General features: G+C 50.1%; 1 protein-coding gene across 7 annotated transcripts in view; it reads left to right on the top strand.

Moving 5' to 3' along the window:
- The window catches only part of AK8 (adenylate kinase 8), a 136,253-nt gene that overhangs the window by 107,174 nt on the left and 15,807 nt on the right, over window positions 1–13,272 (top strand). The window lies entirely within an intron of this gene.

Below are 13,272 nucleotides of genomic sequence, written 5' to 3'. Positions count from 1 at the left end.
TCACAAAGAGTCGGACATGACTGAGTGACTAATCACAGCACAGGGTCACAAGGATGGTTCAACATACACAATCAATATACACCATATCAACGGAAGAACAGAACGACATGATCATCTCAGGAGATGTAGAAACAGCATTTGATAAAATTCAGCTTCCATTCATAATACAAACTCTTACCGAAGTGTAGAGGGAACATGCTGTGCTGTGCTCAGTCTTTCAGCCGTGTCTGACTCTTTGAAACCCTATGGACTATAGCCTGCCAGGCTCCTCTGTCCATGGGGATTCTCCAGGCAAGAATACTGGAATGGGTTGCCATGCCCTCCTCCTGGGGATCTTCCCAACCCAGGGATCAAACCCAGGTCTCCCACATTGCAGACAAATTCTTTACTGTCTGAGCCACCAGGGAAGCCCAAGAATACTGGACTGGGTAGCCCATCCCTTTTCCAGTGGATCTTCCCAACCCAGGAATCAAACCCTGGTCTCTTGTGTTGCAGGCAGATTCTTTACCAGCTGAGCTACCAGGGAAGCCCAGAGGGAACATATCTCAACATAATAAAAGCTATTTATGACAAACCCACAACCAATATAATACTCAACATGAAAAAGCAAAAGCCTTCCCACTGAAATCTGAAACAAGACAAGGATGCCCACACTCCACTTCTATTCAACATAGTACTAAAGGTCATAGCCATAGCAATCAGACAAGAAAAAGAAATAAAAATATATCCAGCTTGGAAGGGAAGCGGTAAAGCTGTCATTATATGCAGACGACATGATACTATATATAAGCAGCGTGCAGTTTAAGCGCTCACACACATTAAAGAAAATCTGATAGTGGTTTTCCTGGGGTGGGGGGCAGTGTGTGTAGACAGAGGGATGGGACTGGTTAGGAGCGTCCAGGGTGTGTCAGTACTGGGGGGATGCATTTCTTAGATGAATGTAGCCACCAGAATAGACGTTCTTTCTAGTAAAAGCTTCTTTGTCTTATTCACCAGTTTACCTCAAGCTCCTCAAATAATGGTGCCCGGCACATCATAAGTGCTCTATAAGTAGCTGTGGCCTGAATGATTATATGTTTCATAAATTTATTTTTATGTATCAAAATATGTCATGATAAAAAAAATGGGAGAAATACTGTTTTCTTCTCATCCTTCCCTAGGAGCAACTACTCTTTATAGTTCCTAGGATATTCTTCCAGAAAATACCTCTGCATCAATAAGGAGACATAAATCTATGCATTTATTTTATGTAGATGAAGACACGCTTTTTATATAGATTAAACACACACTGTTTAATTTCTCCTTTTTCTTGACAGTGTATCTGGAGATATTTCTGTTTAGTGCATTAGCTCTGCCTCATTCTTTTTAATAGCCATGTAGTATTCTAGCCTGAAACTAGACTGTAATTAATTTGACCAGATTCCTATTGAGGATCAGACTTCCCTGATGGCTCATTGGGTGAAGAATTCACCTACAATGCAGGAGATACAGGAAACACGGGTCTGATCCCTGGGTTGGAAAGATCCCCTGGAGGAGGAAATGGCAACCCACTCCAGGATTCTTGCCTGAAAAATCCCATGCACAGAGGAGCCTGGAGGCTACAGTCCAAAGGGTTGCAAAGAGTTGGACACAAGTGAGCAACTGAGCAACTATTGAAGAGCATATAGACAGTGTTCCTTCTTTCACTTTGCAAACACAGTTGATGTCCTGTAGTATGGCTCTGTGTATTCATGGAGCTATCTTGGTAGATTAAAGTTCCGGAAGTGGAATTGCTGGGTTGTAGTTTTTATTTTCAGTGGATCAGAGTGCCCAAGAGCTCCAAATTCTACTGGTGGAGATAAAGTACTGTGTGAACAAAGGTGGTTTGCACATGGAAAGGGCTGGAGCATCCAAGGAGCGAAGGTTTTGTGTAGGGATGCCATGCTGCGGGACTCCAGCGCTCAGGAGCAGTGTGAGTCCCCGGAGCCACCCGGCTGTGTGACGCCGTTTGGCTGAATCACCACGCACATGCTCAAGTGATGCAAATGTCTAACGTTGGAAAACTTGAGTTTTAGGGGACATTTTTTTTCCCACTCAGGATCAATGCTGGATTTAAAAGATGCCTAAGTATATTCTTTCAAGAATGGTTGTATTCCCCACAGCAGTGCATTTTTAATTTACTTAGAGGATTTAAGTAATGACAGTTGTTCCCGTTTTCTGTGCTTGAGCCTCCAGCCACAGTAAAACAAGACAAGATCACGAACATAAAGGCCAGTCATGACAGACAGCAGTTCTCACGAGGCCTGAGCTGTGCCTCTGATGAGAGCACGTGTGTGTGCTAACTCGCAGTTGGGGTGGGGCTCAGGCATCCAGCCTTCAGGAAGACAAGACCCTGGAAGTTCTGCTCTTTGCTCAGGCTGCCTGTCCTGGCGTCTGGTGGTGGAAATATGCCCAGATCATCCTTGCTTTGTGAGAACAGTTGTGCACCTCAGGCGGGCATGGGTGTAGAACTCCATCTGGAATCAGGCCAGCCTGGGCCCCCTGGGGACTGACCACTGGCTGGCGTTTTCTAGAAGCAGTAGGTTTAGTGTTAATCATGAGCTTTGGAGTAAAAAACCTGAGTTTTTTTTCTTGAAGAATAGTTGAGTTACAATGTTGTGTTAATTTCTTCTATACAGCGAAGTGACTCAGTTATACATATATATACATTCTTTTCTATATTTTTTTCCATTATGGTTTATTGAATATAAATTGAACATGTTGATATTGAATATAGTTCCCTGTGTTGTAGAGTAGGACCTCATTATTTACCCATTCTGTAACTAACTGTTTGCATCTGCTAACCCCAAACTCCCAGGCCCCCCCTCCCTCCCTCCTTGGCTCACAAGTCTTCTCCACGTCTATGAGCCTGTTTCTGCCTCATACACGGGCCCATTCATGCCCTGGCTCAGAGCATATACAGGTGATGTCGTACGGTGCTCGCCTTTCTCTTTATGATTTGCTTCATGAGTGTGATAATCTCCTGTTGCATCCACGTTGCTGCAAGTGGCGTTGCTTCCTTTTTTAGGGCTGAATAGTGCTCCACTGCATACGTTACCTGTTGGTGGACATTCAAGTTGTTTCCGTTTCTTGGCTGTTGTGAATATGCTGCTATGAACATTGGGGTGCATGGATCTTTTTGAATTATAGTTTGGTCTGGATATATGCCCAGGAGTGGGATTGCTGAATCATATGGGAATTCTATTTTAGTTTTTCAAGGAACCTCCGTACTGTTTTTCATAGTGGCTGCACAGATTTACACCCCCACCGATAGCGTAGGAGGGCTCCCTTTTCTTCACACCTTGTCCAGCATTTGTTAGGACTTTTCAATGGTGGCCATTCTGACCAGTGTGTGGCAGTACCTCGTTGTAGTTTTGATTTGCATTTCTCTAGTAATTAGTGATGTTGAGCATCTTTTCATCTTTCATTTCTCTATCTTTTTTGGAGAAATGTCTATTTAGATCCTCTGCCCATTTTTTGGATTTTTTGTTGTTGTTGAATTGTATGAACCATTCATATATTTTGGAAATTAAGCTCTCATCAGTCTCATGATTTGCAAATATTTTCTGCTGTTCCATGGATTAAAAGACCCAAGTTTGAATTGGTATTAGTTGACAAACATTTAGTGAGCATGTTCTGTGTGCTAGAACAGTGAACAGGTCCCTCTAGGTGGGAGTGAATTTTCAAGGTGGAGTAAATAGTCCATGTGGTGTAAAGTCGCTGTTAGATTTGATAAGGTGGCCTCTGCTAAGTGTGAATAATAAACGGCAGCAGCTGGCACTTTTGTGCCAGCTTGGTGAACTGTTACTTCCTCCATGTTTTGAAGAGAGGACTGAGTTAACCACCAGGCCCCAGGCAGGTGGGTGCCACTGATCAGATGAAGGAACAGCGTTTCGTTCTCTCTCATCTCTTTCTTCTCTCTGTCTTGTTCATTTGGTGTGAGATGCCAGCCCTCCTTGCCCAGAGATGAGTGGGCTGGGGCATCCAGGTTGGAGGAATAAGGGCAGGAGAGTGGCCCCTGGAGCTTCCAGAATCTTCATACAGGCCCATGAGCCGTGGAAGCTTCTCTGATGCTGCTGGCATAGGCATTAAACCCCTGGGTGCTTCTGGATTGAAACGTCAGTCACTTTGCCCCTGGACAGATGGGTTCGGTTGTCATCTGCTGGCCGCCCATAGCAACCACTGCCGTTGTAACAAAGACAAATGTAGCCCCAAACTGGAATGTGATGGATTTGAAATTATGTCTTTAATTCACAGTTGGTATAGAGTGCTCATAAAATCTTGATTGTGATAGAGAGGCTAATAAACATTTGAGAACATAAATATTTGGGGAGGAAATGGCTTTGTGAAACATTTAGTTGTGGAGTAGTTAGAAGAACAGAGAAAATCTGCCAGGCAGAACTCTCTGGACACCAATTTGGTGAGTTGTATATGTGGGGTGGGTGATGATCTTGAGTGAGCCGCTTTATGCACATGCAGATATTAATTTGACGAGCACTCCTGCACACCAACCCTTCAAGTACCTGAATCAAGGGGCAGAGGTACCAGCAGATGCTAGCCAGGTGTGCACCCGGGCAGAGGAAGCTGATGGTGGAGACGTGCCTTCAACCCCTGACCTGCTCTGGTCCCCAAGGTGGGGCAGAGCAACCCCACGACAGTTAGGCCCACACTGCCCAGGTTCAAAACCCTGCTTTGCCACTCACTGGCCACAGACCTTGGGCAGGTCTGTCACCCACCTGCTCTATAAAGTGAAAGTATTTAGACGCTCAGTTGTGTCCGACTCTTTGTGACCCCATGGACTGTAGCCCGCCAGGCTCCTCTATCCACGGGATTCTCCAGGCAAGAATACTGGAGTGGGTTGCCATGCTCTCCTCCAGGGGATCTTCCCAACCCAGGGATTGAACCCGAATCTCCCACATGGCAGGCAGGTTCTTTACCATCTGAGCCACCAGGGAAGCCCCCTGTAAGTGGGCATGGTATAACGGTCCCTGCCCCCCTGGGTCTAGTGAGAAATCCGTTAGGTGAGCATGTCCAGTGCAGGGGAAAGCACGTTTTCAAGTCCGAAGACTGAGATAGCCCAGTGCCCTCTGACTTGGCCAGAAAGATGTTGGGAGTCAGGCCAGCAAGGGCCGTGCAGTTCTGGCGAGAGGGTGGGAGAGAGTAGTTCCAGTTTATTTGCTTTTTTTTTCAGACAGTATGAATTTTCTTCTTTTTTTAAACTATGCAAGTATTATAACACATTTACAGGAGTCTTGGAAAATACAGAACAGACTCACATGTAGTTCCACTGTCTGTTCCAGTGATGGCTGCTTATGGCACCACTGCCCAGGCGGCTGCTTCTCGAGCCTGTGGGCAGGGATCTGAACAAACAGGAAGGTCATCCATTCACTCTGCAAGTCCTGGGGAGGCCCCAGGATGAGCGCAGTGTGCACTCTCTGCAGGCTCGGGGCACGTGGCCTACCCTCTGAGGCCCCCCCCCCCCCCCGCCATAGGTCTGTCTTTCAGCAGGGGATTCGAGGGTGCTGGGCCCACAGTGGTCTCCCTGGGGGCTCTTGGGGGGCAGGGCAGGGCACTCGACCCTGGGAAGGCAGCCTGGACAGGAAAACAAATGAGGGGCTGCTGAGGACGTGTGACGTTCAGGTCCCCGACCCAGAAAATAACGAAACCCTATGGAACATTTCAGACAAGCAAGTTAAAATCCAAATATCCCGACCCGACGGTGAGGGCTTCCTCCTGTCTGCTGGAAGAAGGGAGGATGCTGATAAAAATGTCAGCAGAGCGTGGCTAATCAGGTCAGCGGTAATGTTTTGGCCGCGAGGCCTTTTCCTGTAAGTGGTTGGAGAGCAGTGAAATCAGATGGGGAGAGTCTCTGGTTCTGTGAGGCAGGCACAGCTGGGGGAAGGGGCAGGGAAGCTGCCTGGCCGAGGTGGAGCAGCCACAGAGAGCAGCGGGAAGCGCCCCCTGGCCGGATGGAGACTCGAGGTTAAAGGGGGAGGGGATTCTGACACTCCCACGTCCACTCAGGCGGGCCTGGGGGCTTGGGCCATTCCCTCTTCCAGGAAGATGTGATCATCCACAGTCTTCGGTGATGCGATGACAGTGTTTCAAACTGGAGTCACCTTGGGGCCCCCTGCCTCCCACCCCACCTCACCGCTGTAAGCTGCTTCGCTCCCATCTCCCAGTTTGTATCCGCTGTCCTTACTCAAAGATTGTTTGTTGTTCAGTCGCTCAGTTGTGTCTGACTCTTTGCCACCCCATGGACTGTAGCCTGCCAGGCTTCCCTGTCCTCCACTATCTCCTGGAGTTTGCTCAGATTCACATCTGTTGAGTTGGTGATACCATCCAACCATGTCATCCTTTGTCGTCCCCTTCTCCCTTGCCTTCCATCTTTCCCAGCATCAGGGTCTTTTCCAATGAGTCAGCTCTTTGCATCAGGTGGCCAAAGTATTGAAGCTTCAGCTTGGCAGCGTGAGTCCTTCCAGTGAATATTCAGGGTTGGCTTCCAAAGATGATGACGTGCAGAGAGTCACTTCCATCCTGAACCAAAAGGCGTCCTTGCACCTGCCTGGGGCCGAGGCACTTCAGAAGCATCAGAGAGCAGCCAGCTGGGCACTCACCTTCCACCCTCCTGCACCTGTCTCCTGGCAGGGGTCGTGCGGAGATTCTGGGCGTCCCAGGCGTCCTTGAGCTGCGCTGAGTGGATTCTCAGGGTCTGCCGGCAGCTGGTGCCTTCGAGGGAGGCCAGGTGGAGTGGCCAAGGGCTAGCCCCTTCTCCTCCAGGCCCCTTCCCACATCGAAAGGTAGAGGCGATAATAATCCTTAATCCAGAGTTGGTAGGACGCCTTTGTGCCTGCCACCTGCTGACCCACTGTCACCAGACTGCCACTCCAGCAGGCTGCAGGGACAAGTCCCGAGAGCATCTGTCTCCTGTGGTCCAGAATGCAGGGGCGCCCCCACACGTAGGTGCCTGTTGCACCCCAGCAGGTGAGGGGACATGCCATCCAAGGCCACCTCAAAGAGGATGACAGTCAGTGCCTCCACCAAAAAGCTAGTATGTCCTGGAGCCGACGCGGGCCCTCTGTACCTGTGGGAGAGTCCAGGATGGCTTCAGATCATCTAATCAGCCTTAGACTCTGTGGGTGCCCTAACCAGGCCACTGCCCCAACGCGTCCCCAGAAAGACATTCCGGGGGCCCCACCCTCGGGGTCAGGCAGAGGTCAGGCTCACCTGCCAGCAGGCATCTCGGCAGTGGAGGAAAGTGAAGAGCCCAGGACTGGCTGGAACGAGGGTGTGACCCCTTGTGGGAGGGGGACCCTGGCACGGGACTTTGCCTCTCTGAACGTCTGACTCCTCATCACTGAAAGAGGCAAAGGATGGTATGGTATTGGTTCCTTTCTCATGAGGGTTCCATGTGATTCCTTGATGCAGGACACTCAGCTCAGAGCACAGTTGAGCAACTGCTATTCCTAATGATAAGGCAAGCACCGCGCATCCATTTGTCCATCCCATCAGTGTTTGTTACAGGCTGCTCTCTGCCAGGCCTGACCCCAGATCCTGGGGCTAGAGCAGTGAACAAAACATTCCCCTGGGAGGAGGCAGACACCATACAAACAAGAGAAGGGTTAATATCTACTGGAACTGAGTACCCTGGGGGAGTTAAGATGTCACTCTGGGAGTGATGGTGGCCGGGGGCGGGGTGGGGGGGTGGGGTTGCGGATGCTGGGGGGCAGCGTTCAGTTCATTTAAGCTAAGGCTTGAATGAAAAGAAGGAGCCGCCTGTGGGGAGAGGGGGAAAAGAGCCATCCAGATTGGGGTTAGGGGGTGAGGGGAGCAGGCAGGAGGAAGCCAGGCAGGATCAACGGCAGGTGGGGATGGGACTGGGAGACGGTGGGGAGGCTGTGAAAGCGCAGGACGAGCCTGAAAGCCAGTCCAGCCCCTTCCTAAGCCAGGCGAGGCCAGGGCAGGCCCTGGGAGCCAGTCAGGGACCCTGAGCCTGGGGGCCTGGGGCTCTTGTCTGTATATTTCAAACATTTTATTATATAGGGAATCCATTTGTTGTAGTATGGCTAGGAAACTGTAGCTAAGTCAAGTCATTTCCAACACCCAGAGATCACCATCACCCCTTAACATTTTGAGACAGTGTGTATATTCCAACATTTTCCGGATAGGCTACAAACACAGGGCTTTAATGAAACACATTGTATCAAACCCTTTTTTCCTGGATCTAATGTGGTGAATCCCCATTCACAGACACTCTCCCAGCCCCCTGTTGATGGCTTTTGAGAGCAGCCGTGCCCATTGCAGACACAGGCAGAGAGATGCCCTTGAGATAGAGTACTCTAAAGCCTGTAGGCTTCTGGACTCAAATAATAGATTTAATTCACAGGCGACTATCGAAACCCAGAAGTTTTAAGTTGCAGACCTGTGTCTGCAGCCAAGGACGTGGAAGAGCCTTATCTAGAGACTTGGGTTTCACCTCATAGGTAGTTTCACTTAAGAAGTTTAACCCAGGAGTGTCACCAGATAAACAGTTTAACCCTGGGTTTCTTCTCGGAAGGCAGTTTAGGGGCGTCTTCTCTGGGCACCGCCAAGCCTCGGGGCTGGGTTTGGAGTGAGCCAGCACCAAGTGCCAAGGTGTCCTTTATCCCCAAACCCAGGCTTTCTCCCAGTTGCCATCACTGAAGTCCAGGGTTCAGGTTCTACCCGGCTTCCATTCGTCACTGTCTCTGGATGCATCCGGAAGTTGGGTGCAGATTTCGGGGGGGGGGTGCCCCTCCTGGAGGCTGCTCCCAGCAGAGGGGCAGTCTGAGTTGTGACTGGATCCTCCAGGTGGGGTTGATTTGACTTCCTAGAATCTGTGTCTTTCTAGCCCACAAGTAAGAGCTCTCTGTCGTATTTAGACATTTGAGAAGAAAGAGAAAGTGGCTCTCCAGGAATGGAAGCTCAGAGGGGGAATCTCTCAGAGCTGGAACATTCTGGAAAGTCCTTTGAATTGTGCCGGGAATGCCGTGGAGGTGCATCTCCCTCTGGGTCTCTGCGGCCTCTGCTTTGGGAAGTGAAGCTGGCAGAGGCAGAGGAGTGGCTGCCCAGGGGAACTGGAGGGGGCTGAGCCACGTGGCGGAGCAGTGGAGGGGCGGGGCAGTGGAGGGGTGGGGCCTGTGAGCCGCTGACAACCCGAAGCCGAGCTCAGCATGAGGACACGTTCCTTCTGTTCGTTCTTCTGTTCGTTCGGGTGGTGCAGGTCTCCCCTGAATGTGATGAAGATGCCCCGGAAGGCGATGGAGTGGGGGCCTCATCTGTGCCATGAGGCTGATGCTGGCACCTCCATCCCAGGCGTGCTGTGAAGTGTCTGCACATCCGCAGTGTGATGGCAGGCACGGGGCACCAGAGGATCCAGGGCTGTTTATAGGGTGCTCTGCACAAGAGCGTCCAGAGAGGCAGTGTGGTCCAACAGTTACAGCTCAACCTGGGCTGTCGGACTAACCTGAACCCCAAAAGGCTGCTATTGCTAAGGATGTGACCCTGGGAAGTTTTGCTCCCTGCGCTGAGCCCCAGTTCCCACACCCATCGAGTGGGGCGTCGCAGCTGTGCCTCCTTTGTACGTGGGTGTTGTTGTTCAGTCACTAAGTCGTGTCTGACTGTTTTGCAACCCCGTGGACTGTAGCCCCCCAGGCTCCTCTGTCCGTGGGATATTTCCCAGGCAAGAAAACTGGAGTGGGTAGCCATTTCCTTCTCCAGGGGATCTTCCCAACCCAGGGATCAAGCCTGCGTCTCTTGTGTCTCCTGCATTGGCAGGTGGATTCTTTACCTGCGGAGCCACTGGGCAAGCCCTTGTACAGGGAGCAATTCCATAACATAACTTTACATCTGTGGCATGCCTATCCCATAACCAACTTTGTAGATATTAGTCAGTTAACAGCCATTTCATTGAAAATTATTCACTTAAGACTTCAGGATGTGCTTCATCTGCCTTGCCCAAACCATATTTATCAAATGCCTTATGCGTTTCACCTCTTCGTTGGTTGCCAGCTGGTCTTTTCATATTACATCTTTTAATCTTTTAGTAGGAGGATAAACCCCAAGTGCCAAGAAGAGGAAGTCTTTATTTGTATGTATATAAACGTACCTTGGAAGCTTTGTGAGGGCAGGACGGTGCTGGCTCGTTCACTGTTAGGTCCATGGTACCTGGGACAGTCCGTGACTAGCACACAGGAGGCACTGGGTCAATATTTGTTGAATGAATGAACATAAGTTGACTTTCCTAAAACAGAGGCATTGGTTTGCACTGAGCTATTTACACTTTCTGGAGAAGGCAATGGCACCCCACTCCAGTACTCTTGCCTGGAAAATCCCATGGATTGAGGAGCCTGGAAGGCTGCAGTCCATGGGGTTGCTAAGGGTTGGACACGACTGAGCGACTTCACTTCCACTTTTCACTTTCCACTTTCATGCATTGGAGAAGGAAATGCAACCCACTCCAGTGTTCTTGCCTGGAGAGTCCCAGGGACGGGGGAGCCTGGTGGGCTGCCGTCTATGGGGTCGCACAGAGTCGGACACGACTGAAGTGACTTAGCAATTTACACTTTCTCACCTGGCGCCTCTTACACCTGGGCATGTGGGAGACTAGGTGAGCTGTGTGGTCTAGGTAGAGATTTATCTTAAGGTTTGGGACTCTCAGTGGCCACCACCTGGGGTTTCCTGTCTCCGCTCTGCCTGCCCTTGTGAAATGAAGGGCTGACTCCATCCATGATGATGTCAGGGTTTCCGGCTGGTGCCCAGACCCATTAAACTATAATTCTGTACATGGTATGATCTGCACAAGAAAGTCTGATCCACTCATTTGTGTTAGCACCAGCATGCTGGTCCTTTAGCTCAGAATCTGTGATTTTCCTTTTAAAAATTAGCTTTTTCTTGTGATTGTATTGAGAAGGAAATGGCAACCCACTCCAGTATTCTTGCCTGGAGAATCTCATGGACAGAGGAGCCTGGTCTGGTCGGCTACAGTCCATGGGGTCACAAAGAACTGGACATGACTGAGCAACTGAGTGTGCATGCATACATGTGATTGTATAATGAGTGTTTTTCCTAATTGTATAAATAATACATTCTCATTATTAAAAAAATCAGATAGCTATAAATAAAACTTTTTGAAATCTCTCCCCCCAAAATCCGAAGTACATCCTTCCAGATTTACTTCTTTTGTTAAAAGTAAATACATGTAATTATGTGTCTTTTTTTTTTTGCTTGAGAGTCTTGGCCTCCTTGCCAGTGTCTACACCTGAGATCCACCGTATTTCTTTTAAAAGCTGCAGAACATGGGGATGCCACAGTTTAAGCCCTCCTCTATTTATGGACATTTATATTGTGTCCTGTTCTGGGCTCTTATTGATAATTCAGCAACAGGACATCTCGCCCATGTGACTGTGCACTTGTGCAAATGTTTGCTTGGAAGACAATCCTGAACCAGGATGGTTGGTTCCCTTGGGGCTCAGTTTCCCCATTTGTGCACTGAGAATTGCAAGATGATAGAAGGTCTTGTTTGTAAATACGTAGGACAGTTGGTTGCCCATGGTAAGCACTTGGTAAGTGATACTTTGGTTTTGAAACCACAATGCTTTCGATCCACTTGGATTACCCATTGCTCTTTAAGTGTAGGTTGCAGGGAGACAGTTTAGGCCGAGTTAACTTACTTTCTGTTAGCCTGTCTTTGGCTTTCTTCTGTCCTTGAAGTGGCAGCTGTTTGGGTGCCCCTCTCACCAGCAGTCCCTGGTTCTGCAAGCTTTCTGCTTAGATCTAGTCAAAGAGATGCCCTGCATTGGTAACAGAAGAGGCTGCGGACTCCCTGGGCCTTCTGGTAGACCAGCAGTCACTTCATTTCACAACAGAGCATCCATGTGCAGTTGTAGGGGTGGAGGCCAACCCTGACCATGATGCGCATTGTAGGGGAAAAAAGTAGTGAGTTTGGACTCTACCTGCACAGGTTGGAATCTCTAATATCACACGATAATAATATCGCCTAAAAACATGTTAGACCTGACCCTCAGCTCACGGATGTGTCTCTTCCTCCCTGCCCGCCTCCCGTCTCCATGGTGGTCTGGAGAGCCTGAGGCTTATCCAGGATCACCAAGCTCTTGAGTGCAGAGAGAGAGTGTGAGCACTGATCTGGGAATGAATGCTGCTTCTGGCCACCGGCCAGTCTCTCTTCCCAGCTCTGGGTGCCAAAGTGGGAGCAAAACCCCTCCATGGGCATTGCTTTCTTAGGTGTGCACTGGGAGATTGAAGAGATGAACCCCAGGGTTTCTAAGTTGTTTTATGTTGGGGGCTTAATTTGTGCAGGTGTGTTTAGCTCACGTGAATTCCAGACTGAGAAGCCAGGGGAGAGAGCAGAGCCATTTCAGAGGCCTGCCAGGGGGCCAGGTTACTGAGACCAGCAGACCATGGAGGCAGGCCTCTGAAGATCCGGGATGTGCTGGGGGATGCTCGTCCCAGGCTGAGAAGAGTGAACGCGACTTGCTGGCATGAAGGGGGCATCTCTCAGAACCAGGCACCCTGTCAGCCCACATTCCCTCCCTCTCCCTTCAGCCCCAGAACCGTGGATTCGAGTTCTCACTTCCTGAGCATCAGGGGTAATCTTGTATTCTCTGTGAGCTGATGGCAGAGCTTCGAGGTCGCTTACAGAAAGTAACTTAACTCAGCCTAAACTGTCTGCTTGCAACCTATGCTTACAGAGCAAGGGTAGTTCAGTTTGTCCCTAAGTGCGAATCACGAAGCCCGAAGCAGCCACCTTGTGTGGATACACAAGGTCGGGCCTGGAGGAAACCCTGAGCTTGGGAGGCGTCCCTGGTGAGCTGCCCTGGGGGCCGTCGGGCCCTCTCTGGGTGACCCCTGGGGCCCCGGCACTCTGGACGCAGTCGTGCTGGGAGCAGTACAGGGGCGGCAGACATCCTCTTCCCCCGCGCCCCAGAAAAGCGGGTCAGCGCCCCAGCGCGGCCGCGCCATGGAGCCAGCAGCAGAACCATCAGGACAGCAAAAGGCAACGGCACACTGAGCCCTTTTAATCACCTAATGGCAGGGGACACCCGACGCCCCCAGCTTGTGTTTCTGGCCTCGGCCACAGCCCAGGCCGCTGTAACTACAGCCAAGTTTGGCCTGGCCTCTCCACATTACAGCCGTGACACGGCCGCGCTCAATTGAAGTATTTGAGAACAATGAAATATGCATGGCTATCAGTGACAGCCCCATAAAGCGCGGCAA

Source organism: Bos javanicus, chromosome 11 (assembly GCF_032452875.1).
Source record: "Bos javanicus breed banteng chromosome 11, ARS-OSU_banteng_1.0, whole genome shotgun sequence".
NCBI classification, from domain to species: domain Eukaryota; kingdom Metazoa; phylum Chordata; class Mammalia; order Artiodactyla; family Bovidae; genus Bos; species Bos javanicus.
The sequence above is the reverse complement of the archived record's forward strand: the minus strand, read 5'-3'. Positions and strand labels throughout refer to the sequence as shown.